This window comes from Varanus komodoensis, unplaced genomic scaffold (assembly GCF_004798865.1).
Source record: "Varanus komodoensis strain SLA01 unplaced genomic scaffold, ASM479886v1 scaffold6_4, whole genome shotgun sequence".
In the NCBI taxonomy this organism is placed as follows: Eukaryota; Metazoa; Chordata; class Lepidosauria; order Squamata; family Varanidae; genus Varanus; species Varanus komodoensis.
In genome coordinates this window covers 9,696,397-9,719,518 of record NW_025336347.1, presented here as the reverse complement: position 1 = coordinate 9,719,518, position 23,122 = coordinate 9,696,397, and the positions used below count along the sequence as shown (strand labels likewise).

Genomic DNA, 23,122 nt, shown 5'->3' with positions numbered 1-23,122 from the left:
CGTCTTCAAGGGTAGCCCCACGTAGAGCGCGTTACAGAAGTCAAGACGGGAAGTCACCAGTGCATGTGTCACTGTTGCGAAGCAGTCGTACTCCAGGTAGGGGCGCAGCTGGTGAATCAGCCGAAGCTGGAGGAAAGCGCTCCTCGCCGCTGCTGTCACCTGAGCTAGTGAAAGCTCCGGGTCGAGGAGCACTCCCAAGCTGCGGACCTTGTCCCTAAGAGGGAGTGCAACCCCATTCAGAACAAGGTTCAGTTCACCCTCTCCGAAGCCTGAACCACCAACCAACCAACAGGACCTCCGTCTTGTCTGGATTGAGCTTCAGTTTATTGGCCCTTTATAAGGCTTTTATAGTCAAAACCAGCACCTTTAATTGGCTTGGAAAACATACAGGCAGCTAGTGCAAACAGGACAGAATTGGTGTTTTATATTTAGACCTGATCTGTTATCCAAGGGATTGAAAACTGATATAGAGCCTTCCCGTAATCCAACCCCAGTGAGCTGGGCTCTTGGGATGTTCCTTAATAGCTGGCCTGAACTGCAAAGTGGTTATCTGGAAGTGACAGAAATTCAGACGTGCCTGTATGCTTTAGGACCAGGTAAATGTGTAATTGGAGGGAGAAATGGGCATGCTGTCCCTGCTGGAAATGGACTTAGTCATTACATTCACAACTATTATATCTCTTCATTTTGGTCTGGCATTTGTCCAGTGCCTCCTGCCAACAGTGTCACTTAATAGGGGATTTTACATGCAGGATAAGAATTATTGCTAGGTATCAAAATCTTAAGCTGGGGTATTTTTAGCTAGTACCCATGATCCTATCATGTATTTTCCTTGGCTCAAGACCCTTTTGCCAAAGACCCTTTTGCTGAAGAGAAAAGTACTAATGGTCCAGTTCAAACATAACTTCCTGGCTTAAACATGTATTAAGTGAGGAGTGAGGGTCAGACCACATAATGATCCTTTGTGCTCTTCTATGATTTGATTCTGACTCACTGAGACCCTTCATGGATCACTTCATGGATCACTGCCTTGCCGTGGCGAAGGGGGTTGTGTAGTGCAATGAAGCTATGAGCTATGCTGTGTAGGGGCACCTAAGATGGACAGGTCATAGCAGAGAGCTCTGACAAAACGTGATCCACTGGAGAAGGAAATGGCAACCCACTCCAGTATCTTTGCCATGAAAACCCCATGGACAGTACCAAAAGGCAAAAAGATATGATGCCGGAAGATGAGCCCCTCAGGTCGGAAGGTGTTCAATATGCTACTGGGAAGAGGCTAGTACTAGTAGCTCCAGAAAGGATGAAGCGACTGGGTCAAAGCCGAAAGGACATTCAGTTGTGGGTGTATCTGGTGGTGAAAGGAAAGTCCAATGCCGTAAAGATCTATATTCCATAGGAACCTGGAATGTAAGATCTATGAATCAAGGTAAGCTGGACATGGGCATACATGAGATGACAAGACTGAACATTGACATCTTAGGAATCAGTGAACTAAAATGGACAGGAATGGGTGAATTTAATTCAGATGACCATCAGGTATACTACTGCGGGCAAGAATCCTCAGAAGAAATGGAGTAGCCTTCATAGTCAATAAAAGAGTAGAAAAAGCATTATTAGGATACAATCTCCAAAATGACAGAATGATCTCAGTTCTAATCCAAGGCAAACCATTCAGCATCACATTAGTTGAAGTCTATGCCCCAACCACTGATGTTGAAGAGGCTGAAGTTGACTGATTATATGAAGGCCTACAACAACTTCAAGAATTAACTCCAAAAAATGATGTCCGTATCATCATGGGGGATTGGAATACTAAAGTAGGAAGCCAAAAGATAACCAGAATAACAGGCAAGTTTGGCCTTGGAGTACAAAATGAAGCAGGGCACAGGCTGGTAGAATTTTTTCGGGAACATGCTGGTCATAGCAAACACTCTTTTCCAACAACCCAAGAGATGACTCTACACATGGACCTCACCAGATGGTCAACACAGAAATCAGATTGACTAAGAAAACTAAGATCATGGCATCTGGTCCTCTCACTTCCTGGTGAATAGTTGGGGAAGAAATGGAGGTAGTGACTGATTTTATTTTCCTGGGCTCCAAGATCACTGCAGATGGAGATTGCAGCCAAGAAATTAAAAGAGGCTTGCTCCTGGGGAGGAAAGCTATGGCAAATCTAGACAGCATACTAAAAAGCAGAGACATCACCCTGCCAACAAAAGTGTGTATAGTGAAGGCTATGGTTTTCCCAGTTGCAATGTATGGCTGTGAAAGCTGGACCATAAGGAAGGCTGAGTGCAGAAGAACTGAGGCCTTTGAATTGTGGTGCTGGAGGAGGCTCCTGCGAGTCCCTTGGACCGCAAGGTGATCAAACCGGTCAGTCCTAGAGGAGATCAACCCTGACTGCTCTTTAGAAGGCCAGATACTGAAGATGAAACTCAAATACTTTGGTCACCTACTGAGAAGGAAGGACTTCCTGGAGAAGAGCCTAATGCTGGGAACAATAGATGGCAAAAGAGGAAGGGGACGGCAGAGAATGAGGTGGCTAGATTGAGTCACTGAAGCAGTTGGTGTGACCTTGGGTGGACTCCGGGGGATGGTGGACGACAGGAAGGCCTGGAGGAGTGTTGTTCATGGGCTCCCGATGGGTCAGATGCGACTTTGCAACTAGCAATAACAACAACAACACTGAGACCAGTTTCCCAGTTTCAGACATAATAGGCAACTGTAGCTTATATAGGTTAGGATGGAAATGTGAAAACAGGGATGCAAAAGGAAGGGGTGAAATAGGGCTAAGAGGAAAATTGCATCCACAAAAGCACTGGCACCCCATCACTTTGCATATTAGAAGATTTGGCATACTTTAGATCATTATAACATGCTTTTTCCTGTTGAGTAGAATACTTTAGAATTTTTGTGCTGAAGCTTTTGCAAGATGATAAAAAGGAATGGTATCATTGTTTTTTTAGTGAAACAGAAATGCAGGAAACAAGGCTATTTTATTCTACACTGAAAACTCCTTAAAGAAGGCATCCCAATCCTTTCTGGCTGCCTTTCTTAGTATTAAATAAACAAGCTTTGATCTTATGCAACTTCACGCTCTGCTTGAGCTGTTGCACATTGTAGAACTGTCTGCCCTTCGAGCCAACTATCTGTTGTATCTTCCAGTAACCAAGTTGTCTCACTTAGCAAGTAAGTATTCGGCTGGTTTTAATTCAGTTATTTTCTTTCTTTTACTTCAGATGATTGTGTGCCAGGACATATGCCAGATTTCTGACTTCTTCATCTGAAAGAGCATCATTCTCATTTAACAGTTGAAATCATTACATTGGAAAACCTTTGATTTGTTAGAGTTAGTAGAGTTTTGTGTTATCAGGACTAGCTTACAATGGAGGAAACTAAAAATAAGTACATCCTACTATGACAATCTTTGTTAAGTATCTACATAGAATGGCACATTAAGGTGCAATTCTATTCATGCATAGATAGAATAAGTCTAACAACTCCCAGCATTCTCCAGTGAGCCATGCTTGCCTGGGCATGCTGGGAGTTGTGGGACTCTTTTCTCTGCCTTAACATGCATGGGCTTATCCTCTTTGCATATTTTCCATCCTTTTTTCTTTTATTTGCCCCTTAATTTATTCTTCATAATGGGAGTGAGAAGATAAAGGAAGGAAGGGTTATAGGAACACAGTAGCTCAGTTATATTTTAACAGAAAATGTTGTTTTTTTACTACATGGAAAACTTGCAGCAAATCTCAGGTTTAGGAGCCCACATCACCTCCTGTTCCACATCAGAAAGAGAGCTGAAGTATCTGCTTCCAGTTTTAAACAAAACACAGTTTCTCGTGCTTTTCTGAAATATGGACATTGTGGTCAGTGTGAACTATGATTTTAGTTTTTGAAAGCACAGGTTGATCCTGGCTTGTTTTGGCAGCACAGATGTAAAGAAACCTAAATCTAAACCATTGTGTCCGAACCTGGACTGTTTAGGGATAATGATCCTTGCTCTGGAAGGGTGTCCACATCTGTCTGGAAAACTCTTGCTATTGCAAAACTTGAGCAATGGGGTACATAGCATAGACAGTAGAAACTGCCTTGGATCAGATTATGTAATATAGCCAGTACTGTCTACTCAGACTGGCAGCAGTTTTCTAGGAAGTCAGGCAGCAGCCTTTTAAACACTTGCTATGTGTTCCATTTAGCTGGAGATGCCAGGGACTGAACTTGTGACCCTGTGCATGGAAAGTATTTGCTGAACCATGAGTTTTGGCTCCTTAAGTCAGAATGCCTTTCCCAGGGTCACTCCACGAACCTTGTGGCTGAGGAAGGTGGGTGGGGGATTTGGATCTCTCCAGTATGAACCCAGTTCTTTGTCCAGTATAGTAACTACACTGGCTGTTACCATATGGGGAGCATTAACTTAACAAAAACAACAACAGACACTCAGGAAGGGATGAAGCTTGTGCTGTTTTTCAGCATTGATCCAAGCCTATCCACTTCATTCATGGTGACGCTGGAATGCCAGGCAGGGTATCTAATATTCCGTGCCTGCTTTCACTGAGGTTACTGAGGTTACTGAGCAGTTTGCATCTGCTCGCTCGCGTTCTGCTTCTCTTGCTTTTCTTTTCCCCTTTCCTGCACTGTGACCCACTTGGGCAGCACCCCATGCTACATTCCACATACCCATTTGAGTGTGTTTAAAACAAAAGTGGTGCTTTCTGGCCTTTAGCACCTTAAAATGTATGTTGAATGCTGTCCGTACAGAGCTGGGTCCTAGGCATTCTATAAACCACTGCTCAGAATCCTTTTTATAGATCTGTGCTTGAGCCATCTCGGATCAACTTACCAAACATTCTCCTTTTATGTATTTCTCCATACCCTTTAGGCATAGAACTTCTTGTATTTTGCTCTACTGCAGCTTTCTCTGTCTGATGGCTTCTTCCTCTGTTATGGATGTATGCCACATGGCTGTTAGGAGACCTTGTTTTAGAATGAATAAAAGAGGACTTTTAGTAAGCTTTAAAAAAATCAGGGATATGGGGGCTCCCAGGTTAACAAAAACAGAAAATTATAACTAAAGGAAACAAAATTCTGCCTCTTCTTTTGACTATAATAAGCAAAAGGGCTGGGGGAAGCAACAATTACTACAACAAACAGAGCCTTTCACAATCACTTTTTACAACACTACTCAGATTTTTAAAAAAGAAACAGAAAAAAGGATCTTACACTTCTGTTTCATATTTGTGTGTGGGCGTGTTAATATAAAGCAGACTGCATATGTAAGTAAGCATCCATATGAAACGGATGACTGTATGATAAAGCAGCAAAAGCAAGCCAGGTTTGTCCTTGGAGTGGCGTGGGTAATTGTTAATGCACCTGCTTCTATGATTGCAACAAGAGTTGAAAGGGCAGAGAGCAATAGAAAGAAAGAAGGCTTTTGGTGGCAGGAACTGCAGGCATGCTATGCTGACCTAGTGGGGGGATATATGGAGTATCAATGCTTCATTTCTAGCCTCCGTGGATCTTGCCAACCCTGCCCTCTTTCACAGCAGCCAGACACACATGATGTGTTCAAAACTGCAAAGACAGATGTTTTTAAAATGAGCACCTGCCGAATTTAGCTATTACACTTTCTAGTGCCATTTCTAATATTACAGTGGGCGAATTTAAATGAAAGGCGTGTTGAACTTTATGGATTCAACAACTTTTGAGACTGAGCACTGCAGAGTTAGTGAAGCACTGTTGCTATGAGTGCACGTTAGGTATTTTTATTTATTTATTAAAACATTTCTATGCCGCCCCTTGCTGAAGCCTCGGGGCGGCTCACAACACGAAATGAAATACAATAAAATACAAAAATAACAATATAAAATTCGTGTCCAAGACGTTCAAATGTGTGTCTTTACAACTTGAGACTGTACAATGGAAAAGAACAAAGATGCACTCTGTTATGTGAAGGCTGTCAAAGAGGTTTTTAAAGGACATATGGAAATAATTTGCTAATTGGCTTCTATTTTCCCATTTTAATTGTGACAGGCATTTGGCAACATAGTAAATCAGCAGTCATGGTACTGGGTTGAACCAAGGAAGGCAGAATCTCCCTAAGCAGTTGAATATAATGCCAGCCTCCAAATTGTGCACCAGGAACCTTTTTCACAATTCTTTTTCAGACAAGTTGCCTCTTTTAGCACATAAGTGCTCTGCTGCCTTCATTTTCATGTGGGCAGTGTCAGAAAAAGAGAAAATGAAGCTGCGATTCAAGTCCTAATCTAAATTTAGACGTGCTAAAGTTTTAGAAGAGAAGTTCTCTCCTGTGGCTGTAAAGTCAGTTTTGAAATAGAGGGAAATATGCTTTATGTTGCCAGATGAAATAACTATGAATGCCAGACATTTCATTCTGGGGATGTAAGAAAGCTTCTTGGCATGTGCTTAGGCTGTTGGAGGGTCTGTCTGACTGTTACTGTGAGGACTGATGGAACAGGCAACAAAAATACTGTCTCTTTCTACAAATGATGGTTATTTCTGTACTGATACCATTTTGGCTTGAATCTGGATGCACAGCTATAGATGCTGTGGTTACAAATGTTGCCACCATGTGGTCTCCAAACATCAGTGCGAAGATGATAAAAATCTCTTCAGTTCTAAGTGATAGAAGCTTATATTTCACCAGCATCCGTTTTGCTAGCGGAAGAGGTGCTTGTCTCCACTTCATGCGAGTGGCCACATTTTCATGCAAACATAAGATATGAATTGTGCATATAGCTGGTGGGGTTCTTTTTGATTTTGTCTGTGCAGTCTTGGGCTGTGCTGTTGAAGAGCAATGTCAGGATGTCAAGAAGATAGTCAGGTCACAATTTGTCAATAATGTAGCCCAAACTTGGCATGCCCATCTTCTTGTCAATTTGGTGAGAATGTAACAGCCATGCTAGATCAGAACAAGGATCCATTTAGTCCAGCATTTTGTTCACACAATGGCCAACTATTGGCAGTGAATTGTTCCATCATTTAATTATGCACTGGGAGAGCCGGTGTGGCATGGTAGTGAGGGTGTTGGGCCGGAGACCTGGGAGATCGAATTTCTAGTCTCCAGTGGGTGACTTTGAGCCAATCATTTACTCTCAGCCTAACTTCTCTCAAAAGGTTGTTGTGAGAATAAGATGGACTTATGTAAGCTTCCTGAGGTTCCTCAAAAGGGGAAAATGGTGGAATGTAAATGCAATGTAATAACTATAATAGGAGATGGGATGACCCTGAGTTCTAGTATTATAAGACAATGAGAAAAGCTTGTCTCTCCACTTGCTCCATACCATGCATAAAGTTATATACCCGTACCTTATTCTCTGTCATGCTTATCAACCTTTTCTACAGAACCTCTTTGAACTGGGGAGAAGGAAGTTTTCTGTGCCTATACCATGGAAATAATATGAAATCCTACTGTTCAAAACAAGGGTTTTAGTTTATGCTTGTCTCCTGATTTGAAGGGCTCATATAATGATGTGTCCATACGAACAGCAATTTACAACCTCTGATCACACAACCACCATTCCCAACCTGCTGTCACACTCTGTATCCTGTTTGAGATACCCAGTGAGATGTTTGGAATTTTATGCCAGGATTTCTATGTTCTGTGTCCTTTATCTGTATGTCTATATTCACTTGCGGAATGTGTATATAATGAAAATGCAAGCTACACATTTTAGATACTACCTTAGACTGAGTTTGGTGGATTTGCAAGAAGAAATAACAGTGGTAATAACAGTAGCACTTAACATTTGTGATAGTTTTGCACTTTTAGAAATGGTCTATTTGTTCTAGCATTTCCTGCCTTTATTTTATATCTTTGCTTTCATGCTTTTAGAATTGTTTAAAATGATAATTTTTAGAATAGGCCTTTGCAGTGTTTGTTAGTGACTCATTATCTAGTGCAGGTGGGTCGTATTGGTTAATTCTGGAAATCTAATGCGCCCATTATCCCAAAACTGTCTGTTGTTTTAGGATTCTTGTCCCAAAGATTAATTTTTCTCTCAGCCTGTGAGGGATGCAAGGAAAAAAGCATAAAATAAAAAAGTAATATTATATTACCCATCCAAAGCTCTTAATTGAAGTTTTTGTGCAAATGACATGTCAGCTCTTGAGACTGATTTGCTTTAAGGTAGATGGGCAGAGGATTTTGGGTATTGAGGTCATGCCAGGATTGTGGGTAGCATTTTCCAGCTTTGAGGTCCATGTCTTTGGTTGGAGCCTGAAGTGCAGAGAGCAAAATATACCACTTTCTTGACCAGAAGGGGAAGTTCCTAGTATTGACTGAGTTTTTTATATTCATGGTGAAAGGTACACATTTTGAACAAGACTGTTTTGCTTGATGTGTCCTCCTGAACACCAGTGACAGCTCAAGCAGAACTGTATCAAGGTCCCCAAGGGTGATTTTTAAGACTTCAAGAAATTAAATGATGTCTTAACAAGGCCCGCAAAGGCACAGCCTCACAAGCTTTGAGGGAAAGAGGTGGGCATAGTCATTCGCCTGGTCTGGTTGACCCCAGCCTCTTCCCCATCTGGCTGAGCTGAAAGTACATGAGCCAGCGAAATACAATGCTCGGGCTGTGTTGTTCACCAGGTATTGATAGGTAGACTTTTTTTATCTGGCAGTCTTGCATTTGCTGAGAAAAATATGTCACTGTACAATTGGTTACAGAAAGCTCCTTTCCAGTGGTTAATCTCCAAATTAGTTTAGAGAGGAGCTGTGTTTCCTCCCACTCCCCCCTCACAGCTGTTATAAGATGAGCCAACAGTGCAAGGCTTGCCTTCAGGTAGCTGATATGACTGGTAAAAGTCAAGAGGGGCAAAAGTATTTGCACAAAATACTAACATGCCTTCGCTGTCCATCTTGCTCTTCGGCTTTTTTGTTGTCACCATTTATAACTGGTATAGGTACAAATATTACTATTTATTATATTTGTTAAGTAATAAATAATTTAGATAGATAGATAGATAGATAGATAGATAGATAGATAGATAGATAGATAGATAATCTGTAGACGGAACAATACATTTTTCCACATAAAGTTTTGGATTGTAAACTTCTAGGTAGGTCCCATCAAGTACAAGAAGTCTGTTTAGCTGCTGCAGCCTTAGTAATTCTGCTTGTTTGGGGTATTACCTCATCTGCTTCTTTTATTCTGTTGTATTTAATGGGAGTATGAGTAGACAAATAAAACCAGTCTGGTCTACATGGTGACTGAAACAACAGAGAAGATAAAATCTTATGCTCTTCCTTTGTAATGCGTTTACAGCCACCGTTCATCATTTTTATCTTCTCTCCTGTTAAACAGCTACACTTGCTGGCAAGATTAGGAACCGCAGGCCTTTTGTTTCCATTGGAGGCCTTGGATAAGAAACAGTAACGAGTCCTGTGGCGTCTTAACAGGCAAGAAATATATTAGGGCATAAGAACAACTGTCATTTTCACCAGGGCAGGATTTTGTCTATTTTAAGAAGCAGCAAGCCCCCCCCCGCTTTTTTTTTTTACTTCCTGGCATAGCAGTTCTTTGGAAGAATAAGTTTCTCCTCTTGTATCATCTAGTCATACTGATACTTTTGTTTTGATTCTGGTATTTTTGTTGTGTTAATTAATTACTGTCCACATTCTTTTAAGTAGCATTCCTGTTGAGACATCTGTTTTTCATTATTACGATAACATTACATTTATACCTGACTTTTTTCCCAAAGAACCCAAGGCAGCTTACCTAGCCCTCCTCTGCATTTTACCCTCACAACAACAACCCTGTAAGGTAGGTTAGGTTGAGAGGGAGTGACTGCCTCAAAGTAACCCAGTGAGCTTCCTGACAGAGTAGGGACTAAAACCAAGGTCTCCTGATTCCCAGTCTAGCATTCCAACCCATGTGCCACACTGGCTCTTCATCATGTCCCCAGTCAGATAATTTCCTCTTAGGTAGAAGGGATTTTGTTTTTGGTTTTGTTTAACTCTACAATGCCCAGCATTGATAAGTAGCTCTAGCAACATGCTAATGATACATCTCTCCCATGTTCTCCAAGTCCAAGAGAGTAACATCTGATGTGAATATTCTTTTGGAGATCTATATTCTGTACAGATAAGGACTTTAAAGCAGTCAACGTGGTGTGAGTCATACATTCCTCTTCAAGACCTTAACCCCACTAGAATCCCTGCTCCTCTTGAGGTTTCATTTGTAGTTTGATGTGTAGGAATTCAAATCATGGAACGAAAACAAATGCATGCGGCCACTAGAAGAGAAGAAGGGTATCGTCCCTTCCACCACAATCTGTTGTGGAAACAAGGTCTGAATATTAGACATTTTTGTGGATATTTTATATTATCTTTATGTGGATGAATGAAAGTTATCTGCAATGTTTTGAAATGAGGAAAAATGAGAGCCCAGGGCCATCGAGAAAAGTAATTTCTGCACACAGAAGCACAGTACATTTCTTATAGTATAATCTCAGTGTCTCAAATAAAAATAAAATAAATTAACTTTGGGAACCTTCTTTCTAAATAAAACTATTTTCTCAAAGTGGCATGTGGAATTCAATAAAACCATAATAAGACAACCATCAAAACTGATATTAAAGAAGTAGAAACCATTTTGTTTCATCTAAGATTTAAAATCCTTACATACAGTGTGAAAAGATCATACAGCAACAAAACCATGAAGTTCTCCTTTTAATTAAAACTGCTTGGGATTTAAAAAAAAATGTTTAGGACCTGCCTAACAGAAAATAGGGAAGGAGCTAATTATATCTTTTATCGAAGGGAGTTCCAGAATACAGAACTATTGCTGAAAAGACTTCTCTTTGGTCCAGTCAATCTTATTTCTCCTCCTGGTGGGCATACAAATAAGGTCTCTGGAGGTGGTCCTACTGCTCAGGCAGATTCACAGAAGTATACATTCTATGAAAAGTGGCCCTTTCTGTAAGTTGTTCTAAAACTATTGCAACCCTGTCATAAAAATAATGAAATAAAGAATACAGCAAGCTGGAAGCATGGAAGGTGGAATTGAAGGCAATAATCTGATCCAGATGGCATGATAAGCCGATCATGGGTGATCAGCTGTGGTGGATTGTCATGTTGTCTGAACCTGACACAGTTTTGGCAGATGGTCGTCCCACCCTCCCTCCCTTGAGCAGGACACCTTGAGAGCCTACAGCTCAATTTAGGCTTGTCATACTCAGGGAAGTTTGCTGTGTCATCCAAACCCAGCAGCTGCTTTTGCCTTGTGCTTGAACCGGGCTACGGAGTTGCTTGGCAGGAACAGCTAGGAAATAAGCAGCTTCTTCAGTTTCTCTTGCCTCGCAGAAGACTGTGCTTCTGGGGCCGCCCTCCTCTTTGGCATTCCCCCTCCTTCCTTCATCATGGTTTTGTTGTGTCACTTGTGGGTGGCCTTCTCCCTCTCTCTCCCTCCCTCTCGCCTTGTGAGCCATCTCTGTGTCATCAGCTCAGCAATGCTGAAGGAGCCTGCTGCTCTGCCAAGTTTTGCTTTGTCTCCATTGTGCCTGCCCCCACACACCTCCAACAGACCTTCTTGAGAAGAAGCCCCTAATTTTTAAAAACTGAAGTAACATAGCCACTTCTTAGGCCTTTCATTTTGTCAGTCTGTTAAAATTATGCAATTACGTCATTGCTGTGGCTGATCTGTGCCAAGATTAACAGTTCTCCTTTTGTGAAGACATTCCACACCAAGCTCTACAAGTTTAGCCTGCATGTATTCTCCCACACACAGGCATAATGGCCTTGTCTGGGTATTGAGACCCATCGCCCATCAGCTCTTCCTCAGGTTGCGAACCAATCAAATCAAAGGTGGTGAGACATTTCCTCCAGGTAACAGGCAGATCACCTTTGCCTGTCATAGTGCACTTTTCATCCCAGAATTTCCAGCCACTCTGGGTTTCTTGATACAAGCATTGCAAAAATGGGCATGACAGAAATGGAGGCTCTGCTGGAGATGAAGATGGAGATGATGGAGATGGAGGGATCCCAGCAGCATCAGAGAGTTTGAGTGCATTTCTGGACTGACCGTGAACTTGGCACATTCATAGTTCTCTGGGTAAGTCCAGAGGCACAGGAATTATGCAAAATACCAGGCAGGACAATTTTTCTCCTGGTCTTCAGAATAGATGTCCCTGCTGCTTAATTTGCATTATAAACCCAGTTCTATGGCCATTCCTTCTACTATACTAAGGTGTTTCCCTTTAAGCAACTCCAACTCCTGCCACTACTTCAGCTAGGCATTCTTCAACTTACTCTGAACCGCCTTCTTCCCATGATTCTGCCTTCTTGTTTACTTCTGTTTTTGCAGCCAAAGCATTGTGCTACAGGGCTGATAGCACTTCTGTCATGTACTTAGGGAAGGAAAGTAGGAATGGAGTTATGGCAGAAGAATCACATACTTCTGTTGTGAAGAAAATTGCTGTAACAGTGCTTACTGATCACCCTGATTGAAGAGCTCTTCCAGTGCCATCGCATGATAACTAGGGATTAGATAGTGGCTGCCATTATCATGCTGCAGTGGGAGGGAAAGTGGAGGAACCTGCCTACCAGGAGGGCCATAAGTATTAAATTTTATATCATATTATACAGTGTGGTTTTGCTTTTTATATACTCATGGTTCCTCTTAAGTGTGATACTGTATTTGTGTGTTTTTAATTGTCCTGACATTAGATTTTAATAGTGATTTTAGTGTTTTACTATATGGTTATATTGATTATATACTTTTATTTGTAACCTGTCCAGGGAGCCTTGTGGCAAGCGGAACGGGCTAAAAAAATCTAATAAACAGATGGTTTGGTAGCTTATTTATTTATTTATGTATTTATTTATTTAAAACATTTCTATGCTGCCCCATTCGCAAAGAGCCTCGGGGCGGCTTACAAAACAAACAACAATGCACACAATTAACCTTAAAAATCCGGAGACATCTCGGCACAATATAAAAACCCAATGAATAGTCAACAATTAACAATTAAAATAACTTTTAAATGAAAAGGTATTGGCCTGGCACTGAAAAACAAATAATGACGGCACCAGGCGGACCTCTCTGGGGAGCGCATTCCATAGGTGGGGCGCCACTGCAGAGAAGGCCCTCCTCCGGGTACTCACCTTCCTAATATCTTTCACGGAGGGTTCCCGGAGAAGGGCCTTTGCCGCCGATCTCATGGGGCGGGAGGGCATATATGGACGCAAGCGCTCCTTTAGATAACCAGGTCCCAAGCTGTTGAAGGCTTTATAGGTGATAACCAACACCTTGAATTGGGCCCAGACTTCAATGGGAAGCCAGTGAAGCTGACGAGGAGTGGGGTTATATGAGAACGCCCAGTCCCCGTCAGCAATCTGGCAGCTCTGTTTTGCACCAATTGAAGTATCCAGACCATCTTCAAGGGCAGCCCCACGTTGAGCGCGTTACAGAAGCCTAATCAGGAAGTGACTGCTTCTTTGGACAAAGTCCATGATGCTTTGATTGCAGCAACTGTAGTGGAACAATGTACAGAAGACTGGTATGTTGTCCATGTACTCAAGCCATTTGGACTTAGACACTGAAAGTAGATGGTTGGAGCAATGCCAGATTTTATGACACTTTCTTTATGTCCCAAGTTACTTTTGAAACTGAGCCTGTAATCGGACATGGTAATGTGGAAATCCGTGTGAGTAACAGAAGGTTGGATCTGACTTTGTACAAACTTGTTTTCGATGTTGCGTATGCCCCCCTCAGTTCTACCTTTGGGAAATGTTTTCAAGGACAGTGTATGGTCTGAACAAGCTCTCCCAGTCTGACATCATAAATGTAAGGGATGAGAGAAAGCACGTAAAAGGCTTGGTGAGCTGGGGTTCCCTTGGCTGGCAAGTGCCCTGGATTCTTTGCACATCTGCATTTTGGCTCTGCCTGGGAGAGTTAAGAGGTCTGTGATGATAAATATATTTATAGCCAGGTCTGCAGGCACTTGTGGACTCTAAGAGCAGATTTATGGATGTATCTGCTGGCGTTCTGGGGAAAAGCTATAACACTCTTATATTCTGGAAGTCGCCATTGGCAAATAGGCTAGCCATAGGAAGATTTTTCACCAGTTCCACCAGAGTGGTAAATGTCCTTTTCATGCACCCACATGTGACCAGGCATTTGCACATCAACTGTGCTTCCTGGTGCTGTTCCGGGCATTGAAGATGTCCTAATGGAAAAATTTAAAGAGCTACCACAGCTGTGCCAACATCCCTGTCAAGTAAGCCTTTGGCTACTTAAAGACACAGTGATGCTCTATTTACATACTTCTGGATGCGGGGTGAGAAACCACCCACCCCATCAAGATCAGGTGTTGTTGTCATGTGCCGTCAAGTTATCTCTGACATAAGGTGACCCTATGAATGAGTGCCCTCCAAAACGCCCTGCCCATGGCACTCGGAATCCAAGGCTGTGGCTTCCTTGAAGGAGTCAAGGAATGCATCTCATATTTGGATATCATATCTGCTATGAATAAGCCTATGGTTAGTAAGTTCGGACTTTTGATAGTGTCTTAGTAATCCGGTTTAGATTAGTAGCCAGGACTGTTCTTTCAGTGCCTTTCACGTCTTGCTGTGCCAGGGCCCCTGCATAGGTCATGCTTACTTGTGGCTAGCCTAGCCTGCCTGCCTGCCTGCCAGGCCTAATCACCTTGGCCCACTGCATCACACTGGGAGAAGCCCTGATAAAGGCAGTCAGCCCAGGCCACATGCTTCAGCAGACTTTATGGACTCGTGGTGGTGTTTACATGACACATACTGACACTACCACAGCATCACAGCATTCGTTTCAGTGGGAGGCAGGCAGGCACTACATGGCACTGTGAGTGAGCCATGGTGAAAGGTTGGGGGGCAGCAATGCACCGCCATCTGTTCTGCCTTGAGCCACTAAGCTAACCCGCTGCCCTCAGAGGAAGGACACTGCCCACTGCCATTTGGCATGCTTCTATATATGGAGGGTATGCATATCACCTTGTAATTTGTCTCGGGCAGCAAAGGATCTTGGTGCCAGGTCAATCTTGAACATGATGGATGTCACTTAGTGCATCACGGCTTCTGCCTCTGTTTCTTAAGTGAAGAATGAGTAAGTGACCCACCTCATAGTATTGCTGTGTGGAGGCATGACCTAAGTAATCATTTGGTGATAAACTTGATCACAGGATTCTAAAAAAAATGACACATATGGTTTGTTTCAAATTTCATTCTTATCTGTTTATGAAATAAGTCTTTCATGATGACATTACTTAATAGACTTACAAAGATCTCATTATTGTATTATGGAACTTGCATGCTTTGTGAGATGGCATTTCAGGCACATAAATCAGTAGTTTTATGCTTTATATGTAAAATGCTGTGTCAGGAACTTTTTCCAGTGACAACTGCATTATTTAAGAAATCTAGGAGATGCTCAGGATGGTACTCCAAGACTTGCTGCAGGTTAGCAGGACCCACCCACTGGTGCAACAATAGATTCTAGTGATTGTGAATTGGTAGTGAGTGTAAATGAGAAAGGTATTAATTTCTGGAATGGGACAAGTCTGTAGAATTTGCAGAAGGGAGCTTCACTGACTGACCCTATTCTGAAAACAAGCATTTTTGTGTCTGTTGTTTAGTTGTTTCTGGCATTACAGTGGACCTGTGGGAGAACAGTTGCTCTATTGGATACCGTCCTATAAAACTTTGCTTATTTTAAAAAATCAGTTTTTTTTTAACAAAGGATAGGGCTTTTATTGGGAAGTCCCTATATTAGAAACTCTGCATCATCAAGGGTATAGCCTTACTCAATTAGCTTCTCTTTGTATCCGGAATGTAGAGACAAATATAGCTTCCATACTAATTAAGAGGAAATGTGTCATTCTCTCAGACAGATCTTTTAAACAAAGTCAGTAATGGAAATCCTATCTAATAAAGCCCACAAAATATGGAAAAAACGTGAATCAAGGATTTATGATGGACAGATACATTTGATAGTATGTATGGAACTTGTATGAATATTTTAGTGATTGAGCATTCTAGTGATTCTGCCGAATTTCAGATGGCCCTGAACTGCAAGATCTTTCATCCAATGGGTGTTTCATTACGTTTCCACAAAGAGAAACACTAATTTGATGTATAATTTTTCAATTTGAAATGAAATAATATTCTAGAGCAGCCGCCTTCTGAAGTTTCTTCTTCTGGCATTTAGTTACAAGATCTGATTGCAACTGTTTTGCATCCCATTGGAATGCTAGTTGGAGGCAGGACCAAAATCTAGGAGTGGCTTTTTAGAATTGGTAGTGCTGCTTGGGAGTCCACTTCCCAAAACCTGACCCTGCTTCAAAGGGCTACACTGGGAGGGGACAATGAATGGAACCTTCCCCAGTGCATGAAATGTTTCCCAGTGGTTTAGACCAGAGGCGCAAAACCTCTTTCATTGTGAGGGCTTTTGGGGTTTTTCAAATTCCCAAATATGCTCACAGGTCCAAGAAAGTTGGGGATCCTTGCTTTAGGAGTATGTTGGCAGGGATAGAAATTTGGCCCACCCCACCACCACAGGGTAAGGATGTGTGAATGCCCAAAAAAGCCCTTGTATTAACTGAAGTTAATTGATCTCTGGGATTCAAATCAATGGTGAAGCCCAGTAGATTTTTTCCAGTTTAAAGGGAGAGGAGGTCTAGGTTCATATGCACAGGAGTGAGGGCTGGGAAATCCTGTTTGTGTATCCAGTGTTGCTTGAAGCCTTATTAATTGGGAATTTCTAAAATGGGATAAATACATTAGCTACAAATATCCAAGCAGGGAGAGTCCAGGACAAGGCAGGGAGTTGCATTAGTGTCAGAGTGCACCCGGCCAGGAAGGTTGCATTCATGTCTATTGTTTACCTGGACATAAGCCTCATTGAGTTCAGTGGCACTTCCACGTAGGTAAGTATAAATAAGGTTCTTACCTTAAGGTTGGGTCAGACCTAAGTATTGAAAAAGTCTAAGAATGAACATGCAACAGGATTTTGGGAGTGGGGAGAGAGAGAGTGCGTGGGAATTCAAAGCACAACTCTAGGTGCAGGGCAAAGTCCAAAGTTCCTACCATCAACTTTCTAGCCACTGATTCTTGTCCCCTCCTGCCCCTTTGTTCAGTATTGGGTAGATGTTCTGCATCCAGATGCATGTTCTTTGTACTTGTGTCAAGCTGGGTTGTATATACCTTTTAATTTTATTTATTAGAACACAATCCTGTGGCTTCTGAGATTGACTGAAGAGACATAGGATTCTTTTGTCCTCATGCTGTAGAGCTGGGACTGCAGATGTGAAGCCCCGACCTCTGCTTCTTGCAGTCAAAGCAGAAAAAACATGGCGGCTGAGTTTCCAAGGCTGGCAATTGCCCTTGAAGAGGGCCACTGAGCCATGCCAGGGCTGGAAAGGGTAAGGCTGGGGCTATTGACATGCTGTGTTCAAATGGCACCCCACTTTTCTTCTTTCCCCGCTACAGAACCTGGCCATCCTGATGCTGTGCAGGGCATGAGGTATTACCTTTGTGCCTTGCACCCAGCATTGGATATTCTGAAACCTCATGTTATGTGCATCAAGTGAGGAGGACACTGAATCATGCCCTTAAGATATTTTCCATAGTCCCTTCATTGAAAGCCCTTAATTGTACAAGGCAGCATGTGAAAATGTGAATAAGGCTATTCATACAAAATTATAAATAGAATACACAATAGCAAATAACCATAACAGAGTAGAGCAACCAATGGAGAAAAATTAAAACAAGCTAAAGCATAAAAATGTGAAATGGCTTATAAATTGTCTGGGCAAATGGACAAGTTTTAACCTGGTGCCAAAAACATTGCAGTGTTGGCACTGGTAAAGCATCCTTAGGGTGTGTGTTCATTTTGGACATGTTCATCTATTTGAGCTTCCCCAAATACTTGAAGGAGCACAATATCTTCTGTTTAAAAGAAGAAAAAAGGAGGAAAGAAAAACACATTCTACAACATAAAAATGCCTTGCAGAAAAATCAAAACATCAAGGGATAGATCCCAACATATCTTATGCAGTCACTTCTCACACAAACAGAATCCTGCCAATTCAACCTTCCCACTGCAACATGTCACACCTAATCCCACACTATTCCGGAGGGTTCAGAAGGTACAGGTAGTTGCAATGAAAAGAGAGTGATAGGGAAGCTGCATTGCACAAATAAAGGTCCCTTTATAGTCCTTTGAAACAAGCTCACTGGTTAAACTAATCAGCCTCAGATTCTCATGAGATTTAGGAGAGAAAGCAACCTCAGGTACATAGGAACTAGCCAAGGACTTTACCCAGCACTCTGAGCTGTTCATAGAATATTGTATGAGGCCTATAGAATCTAGTCATTAAGATACCCGTTAGTAGCAACATCTGATTTGCAAGAAACAAAAGCTTTCTTTCTAGCTGGCTTTGCCATTCTGATGTCTCTGATAACAAGTGCATCAAATCATACATCATTAGTTTTATGTGGTTCATGACATAAATGGAATTCCTTTTTTGACAACTCACCATTTTTCTTTTGAAAAGGGTGAGACTAATTTTGGAAGACAGTTTCCTAAATAATTTGCTAGGCTTATTTTCATGATGTTTTGAAATGTCCCTCAGTATTTGATTATTTACACTTCACAATACTGTGGTGCCTCTTTGTAATAGTTCCAGTTTATGGAAAAAAGACTATGAACAAAACAAGCAGAGTCTTGTGGGCTGTTATGAATAGGATTCTGCACTAGATTTTTAATAAGATCTTACAAAAATTTCAGAATTTTTATAACTGTTCAAAAAGAATGTACCACTATAAAAAGACTTAAATTTGTTAAGCCTTTTTCAGCTGCTAGTTTGCTATCTGCCTTGAATATATTCCATTATCTTTTAAAATCTTGACGCTACTTTGAAAATGCCAGTGAAGTTCTCCAAACTTTTGCTTAGAAATTACTTTTGGAGTCCTGTAAAGGTTCACCTCAAATGAAAGTGTAGTGTAGGACTAGAGCACTGAGCAAAATACAACCCAATCCTCCATTTCCTTTTATTCTTACCACCTCCCAAATGCACTCCCATTTCCGTACCTCTATTTTGCAAGTGGAAATATTTGGAGAGCGCACCTGAAGAGCTTCCATCCCTCATGCAGTCAAATGGAGCACATTTGTTCCATTAACTTTGTATCTTTAGCTGCCTGCCATGTAAGGAGAGATGGATTTTGTTAAATCAATTTTATCTGCACTTTGTGAATAGTTTATACATCTTTTGTCCTGTTATCCACTTATTGATGGAATCAGATTTTAACAAGAATTTGTTATACTTAGGGTAATTTGCATTACCATGAATCCATATTAGTTACTATAAAGTCACACAAAACTCTCCCAGAAGTGCAAGGAAAAAATGGCTCAGGAAAAAAAAAGTGTGCTCTGGAATGTCCAGGCTGGAGTCACAGAAATTGGGACTCATTGGAAACCATTGAAGATTTTTCTGATATCCCTAACTTCACAACCCCTCTATAACAACCGAGTAACTTCTTAACATTGATATATTACAACAGGTCTACAACAGCTCCTTTTGAAACAAGTAAAATATTATTCAAATTATTTGTTCCATTTTGCTTCTCTTGCATATAATTGCCTAAGCTCAAATACACATCCTCAGTTGTGAATCTCAGAGCAGAATCTATGTGATGAGGATTGCACGAAGGACTTCAGCACAGCATCCAGCAACTGGGTTTGCTTTCTGCTAGGTAGGATGCTTCAAAAGGTAGTCCGGGAAAGTTGGAATTCCAAAAGCAGCATCTAGGAGGAACATTCAGCACTACTGTGAGCATGCCGGAAGGAACTGATGGTGCAAATTGAAGATCATAACATAAGTGATCTCCACCAGACTTATTCATTCTTCAGACGTTCCAGAGAGCTCTGCAGTTTCTGTACATATGACAACAGCTGGTGATCTGACTGACAATGGCAGGTGGAAAGCAAGACTGGAGCTGAAGTTCTAGCTAGACAGCTTGAGCAGTCAGAGGAGTTGAGACTGCAACACTCTGAGAGAAAATGGTTATATTTAAAAATTATGATTTTTTTCAGACGAGACTCATTGACCTTTGCTTATTTATTGAGCAACCAACAATTTCACTGTTTTCTATCATAATATCCCCTACCCACCCATCAAACACACATAGTTTCATATATCAACTAAATCCTCTTCTTCTCAAGTTGTCCTCAAATAACTGTCGATGTGTGTCTCCTAATCTTGAATTTAAATTCCATTCAGGGCTCATGCTAAATTATGCATTGATGAGTGATTCTATGATCCTGGCATTTATGTTAAAAGAGTAAAGGCTGTGTGATGATAGCTGGAGCAGCCATGTGATAGTGAACAGTCAGAATAAACATGTTATATATTATCAGGTCATGGAGTGCAAGCTCATAAACAATGCCTTGCTGTTCTGCAGTAACTTCTATGGAGTCAAGCCCTCTGCCCTGTTTGTATCTTTATACACTGCTCAAGCTCTTTGCTGGTTGCAGATTGCCATCAGGTGCACAGATGCTGGGTTGGAGTGGATAGGCCTGTGCCAGACTAGGTGATATTTTGGTTCATACCTTCCATCCATCCAGCATTCATTCATTCATTCATTCATTCATTCATTCATTGTCCAAACGCTGGAGCTCTCTGGCCAATTCACCACCATTTCTTGAAATACAATAAAAAGAAGCCATGTAACATTTCTATTGGCCCATCTTTATAACTAACATTTCTCCTCTTCGTGTTTTCATATGTTCCCTCATAAATACTGTGAACACAACTGTATGTTAAGAATATAAAACATAAGAAGAATCACACCAAAGTGTAGTGTTATGTTCCCATAGAAGCCTATGGGAAGTCCATAAGCAGGACATGAGTGTCAAAGTGCTACTGCAAGCATGTCCTAGCACCTTCCCACTCATGCCATCTAGCAAATGGTTGCCTAGAAACTGGCCTGCCTCTGATGCTAGAGATAGCATGTCACCACTATTACTAGTTTCCATTGATAGCCTTACTTTCCATGAAGTTGTTCAATCGCCTTTAAAGCTATTGAATTGGTGGCCATTGGTGGGCCAAATGGCACATAACTATGTGTTGTGCAGAGAAGCAGTTCCTTTCCATGTCCTGGCTCTTCTACCATTCACTTCATGGGATAACTCTGAGTTCTGTTATTATAGGAAATCACCTTCTCTTTATTTATTATTTCATTTATTTATAAAAGCTTTTATATACCATTCATCTTTGCCATGTGATATGAACTCCCACAACGTATGTTGGATAATAACACAAGTGTTTAGGAGCTCACACTGGAAGCATATAAAGTGCAAACTGGATCTTGACTGATTAATTTCTTCCAAGCAGGTTTTGTGGCCCTTCATACCAGTGAGGTCCAGAGCTTTACCTGGGAAAGGGCTGAGTTGGTCACCATTTCTTCTTTGCTCCCTTGCGGAAGTAGATAATTGCTTTGCTTATTCTTCAAGCAAAGTTGTTCCTATGTGCCATCACGTTGTCTCTGATTTATAGCAACCTTGTGAATAAGCATCTCCAAAATGCCCTGTCTTTTACAGCCCTGCTCAGCTCTTGTAAATGCAAGGCTGCAGCTAATTCTATGGGGCCAATCCACCTCATATTCTTCAAGCTCTCTCTCATTTTCATGCTACTGATCTCGATGTGAATGACCTCCATCTACTGTGATGCAAATGTTATATCCATATGCTCAAGGACTTGCAGATCGCTGTAAGTTTACCATGAGCTGGCAGCAGAGGCATCACACCTTTGAAAACAGTGGGGTGTATGTGTTGAAATACATTTATATCTTGCCTTTCTACCAGGAGTTCAAGGTGGCTTTTCTCTCACTTAGTGCTGTTCAGTTTTACTGTTTATAAGCTTTGGCTATCACACGATAAACCTGGGATAGAGTGTAATGGGAGAGGGAGAAAAATAGCTCCCTCTCTACTTTCTCTACACCAGACATTATTTTAAACACCTCTATCTTGTCTCCCCTTACTTGCCTTTTTTCTAAGCTAAGCAGTCCCAATTGTTATAGCCATTTTTCATATGGGAACTGTTTTAGTCCTCAGATCATTTTCATTGCCCTTTGCAGTAATTTTTCCAACTCTGTAATGTGCTTTTTCAGATAAAGAACCAGAACTGAATTCAGTGTTCCAAGCATAGTCACACCAAAGGTTTCTGTAAAGGAAGTAAAATTTTGGCAGTTCTATTTTCTTTCCTGTTCCTAATGATGCCTAGCATGGAGTTTGCCTTTGTCACAGCAGCTGCACACTGGGCCAACATGCCAAAATCCCTTGTTCAGTCACTGCTAGTTGAAATCACATCAGCATATACTTGGAGTTGGGATTTTTCACCCTAGCATGCATTATCCTATGTTTACTTATATTGAACAGCATATTTATTTATTTATTTAAAAATTTCTATGCTGCCCCATTCTCCGAAGCCTCTGGGCGGCTTGCAAAACAACAATTAAAATATAAAACACTAAAAATATAAAAACATAAACATTATAAAATAAGTCGCCCTGGCCGACATATCTCAGTTTGATGCTCATCCTCCCAGCTTGAAGGGATCCTTTGTAGCTTCTCACAATCCCATTTAGTTTTAGCTACCCTAAAAAGTTTGGTTTAATCAGCAAACTTGGCCATTTCACTTCTAATTCCAGATCATTTATGAATAGGTTGAAAAGCAGTGGTCTGAATACAGAACCCTGTGGGACTCTGCTGATTACAGATTTCCATTGGGAGAAGTTGCCATTTATTCCCATCCTCTTTCTGTTCTTTAATCAGTTAATGATCCATAAGAGAACACCCCCACCCCCCGCTTTAATTCCATGCTTTCTTAGTTTGTTCAGGAGCCTATGGCGAGAGACCTTGTCAATGCCTTTTGGAAGCCCAAGTAAACAATGGCTACTGGATCTCCCCTGTCTACATGCTTATTGACACTTCAAAGAATTTGACACTTTCAAAGGTTAGTGAAACAAGAGTTTTCCTTGTGGAATCGATGCCAATTGTTTTTTCTTCAGCAGAGCTTGGCCTCTATGTACTTCCTGATTGTGTCTTTACTGATGCTTTCAAGC

General features: G+C 41.4%; 1 protein-coding gene across 6 annotated transcripts in view; it reads left to right on the top strand.

The window, feature by feature from the left end:
• MITF (melanocyte inducing transcription factor) overlaps positions 1–23,122 on the top strand; it is a 189,319-nt gene that overhangs the window by 37,661 nt on the left and 128,536 nt on the right. Inside the window, exon 1 of one of the 6 annotated variants that reach the window (XM_044451837.1) lies at positions 22,977–23,013. The exons of the other annotated variants lie outside the window; for them this stretch is intronic. The gene's annotated coding sequence lies outside the window, so the exon portion shown is untranslated. Of the gene's footprint in view, positions 1–22,976; positions 23,014–23,122 lie in introns of those variants that run through there. 6 annotated transcript variants of the gene reach the window in all.